This window comes from Ascidiella aspersa, chromosome 5 (genome assembly GCF_963924565.1).
Source record: "Ascidiella aspersa chromosome 5, kaAscAspe10.2, whole genome shotgun sequence".
In the NCBI taxonomy this organism is placed as follows: domain Eukaryota; kingdom Metazoa; phylum Chordata; class Ascidiacea; order Phlebobranchia; family Ascidiidae; genus Ascidiella; species Ascidiella aspersa.
The window spans coordinates 12,847,110-12,849,609 of record NC_139451.1 but is presented as its reverse complement, the minus strand read 5'-3'; the positions used below and the strand labels follow the sequence as shown (position 1 = coordinate 12,849,609).

At 56.8% G+C, this 2,500-nt stretch overlaps 2 non-coding genes and 1 pseudogene across 2 annotated transcripts in view; all 3 read right to left on the bottom strand.

The window, feature by feature from the left end:
• Positions 1 to 253, bottom strand: part of LOC146144204 (large subunit ribosomal RNA) — a 3,679-nt pseudogene extending 3,426 nt beyond the window's left edge.
• Positions 254 to 501: 248 nt separating this feature from the next.
• LOC146144203 (5.8S ribosomal RNA) lies at positions 502 to 655 on the bottom strand. Its single transcript, XR_014498885.1, has one exon. It is a non-coding gene; the product is annotated as a 5.8S ribosomal RNA (ribosomal RNA).
• A 247-nt stretch (positions 656 to 902) lies between these two features.
• Positions 903 to 2,500, bottom strand: part of LOC146144202 (small subunit ribosomal RNA) — a 1,811-nt gene continuing 213 nt past the window's right edge. Inside the window, exon 1 of the ribosomal RNA XR_014500539.1 lies at positions 903 to 2,500. This exon is cut by the window's right edge and continues 213 nt beyond it. This is a non-coding gene — a ribosomal RNA (small subunit ribosomal RNA).

The window sequence follows — 2,500 nt, the reverse complement described above, 5'->3', positions numbered from 1 at the left end:
GCCCGCCTGTCGCCGCCATGGGCCTGACACCCGCTCTGGGAAAAGGCCTCGATCAGAAGGACGCGGGCGACCGGCGAAGCGCGCCGTGACGAATTCCGTACGCCACAATTCCGCGCACTCCAAAAGCGCGCGGATTCGGCGATGGGCACATCCCGCTTCACTCGCCGTTACTGAGGGAATCCTCGTTAGTTTCTTTTCCTCCGCTTAGTAATATGCTTAAATTCAGCGGGTAGCCTCGTCCGACCTCAGGCCGAAAGTAAGGACCGGGACTATTCTTCCCGTTCCGCGCTCGCCGTCGGCGCCGCGCGCCGCCGCGCACCTCGATTCCCGCCCTTGAGCCGCCAGCCGTTGGCCTCTTCGAGGTCGACTCGCCGCCGCCGCGCGGGATTCTGGTCGCGATCGTCGCGCATCGTGCCGTGCTGTCTTGAGCGGGACGGGCGCTCGCGCGTCCGACGCCGCAGCAGCCGCGCGGAGAAATCCCCGCGCGGAACGTTTGCAACGCGACCCTGAGGCGGGCGCGGCCCCGGGATTGACCCGAGGCCGCAATTTGCGTTCAGAACGTCGATGCTCAATGTGTCCTGCAATTCACACTAATTCACGCAGCTAGCTGCGTCCTTCATCGACTCACGAGCCGAGTGATCCACCGCCAAGAGCCATCCACGATTGTTTCGCTCGCACAGTGCCTCGCACTAAAGGGTGACAAAATATACCGCGCCGAGCGGTCGGCCAGGCCGACGCTTGAAGCCGGAGCGCGCGGCACCGCGGCACTCGACGCGCAAACATTACCGGGTGACCGAATCGCCGGCCGGCGCGCCGCTCCTCGCGGGTCGGGCGCCGGGTAGCAAAAACTTTTTCTCTCGCTTGTCCGAGTTTCGCGTTCGCCGAAGCGTTTGCGAGACCGTTAATGATCCTTCCGCAGGTTCACCTACGGAAACCTTGTTACGACTTTTACTTCCTCTAAATGATCAAGTTAGATCGTCTTCTCGGACGCCGGCTCGACCGTTGCCGGCCGCGCCAGGTCCAATCGGAGGACCTCACTAAACCATTCAATCGGTAGTAGCGACGGGCGGTGTGTACAAAGGGCAGGGACGTAATCAACGCGAGCTAATGACTCGCGCTTACTGGGAATTCCTCGTTCAAGGGAAATAATTGCAATTCCCTATCCCTAGCACGACCGGGGTTCAGCGGGTTACCCAGACCTGTCGGCCAAGGCGAGCACATGCTGATCCGGTCAGTGTAGCGCGCGTGCGGCCCCGAACATCTAAGGGCATCACAGACCTGTTATTGCTCAATCTCGTGTGGCTAAACGCCACTAGTCCCTCTAAGAAGTTAGACGCCGACCGATTGGGTCGCGTAACTAGTTAGCAAGCCAGAGTCTCGTTCGTTATCGGAATTAACCAGACAAATCGCTCCACCAACTAAGAACGGCCATGCACCACCACCCACAGAATCAAGAAAGAGCTCTCAATCTGTCAATCCTCACTGTGTCCGGGCCGGGTGAGATTTCCCGTGTTGAGTCAAATTAAGCCGCAGGCTCCACTCCTGGTGGTGCCCTTCCGTCAATTCCTTTAAGTTTCAGCTTTGCAACCATACTTCCCCCGGAACCCAAAGACTTTGGTTTCCCGCAAGCTGCCGGAGAGGTCGTAAAACTAACGCCCCCCGATCGCTAGTTGGCATCGTTTATAGTCAGAACTAGGACGGTATCTGATCGTCTTCGAACCTCTGACTTTCGCTCTTGATTAAAGAAAACATTCTTGGCAAATGCTTTCGCAGTCGTTCGTCTTGCGCCGATCCAAGAATTTCACCTCTAACGGCACAGTACGAATGCCCCCGTCTGTCCCTCTTAATCATTACCTCGCGCTCCGAAAACCAACAAAATAGAACCGAGGTCCTATTCCATTATTCCATGCACCATTATTCAGGCGAATCGCCTGCTTTGAACACTCTAATTTTTTCAAAGTAAACGTTCCGGCCGCCGCCGACACTCAGTCAAGGGCACCGGCGGAGAACCGGAGGTGAGGCCAGGACGGCCAGTACACGCCTTGCGACGGACCGGCCGCCTGCGCCCAAAATCCAACTACGAGCTTTTTAACCGCAACAACTTAAATATACACTTTTGGAGCTGGAATTACCGCGGCTGCTGGCACCAGACTTGCCCTCCAATGGATACTCGTTAAAGGTTTTAAAGTGTACTCATTCCAATTACAGGGCCTCGTTTAGAGTCCTGTATTGTTATTTTTCGTCACTACCTCCCCGCGTCGGGAATGGGTAATTTGCGCGCCTGCTGCCTTCCTTGGATGTGGTAGCCGTTTCTCAGGCTCCCTCTCCGGAATCGAACCCTGATTCTCCGTTACCCGTAAGAACCTCGGTAGGCCAGTACCGTACCGACGAAAGTTGATAGGGCAGACACTTGAATGATCCGTCGCCGGTGCGAGACCGTGCGATCCGCAAAGTTATCCAGAGTCACCAAAGGTTGCGGGCCGAAGCCCGGTCGGTTTTT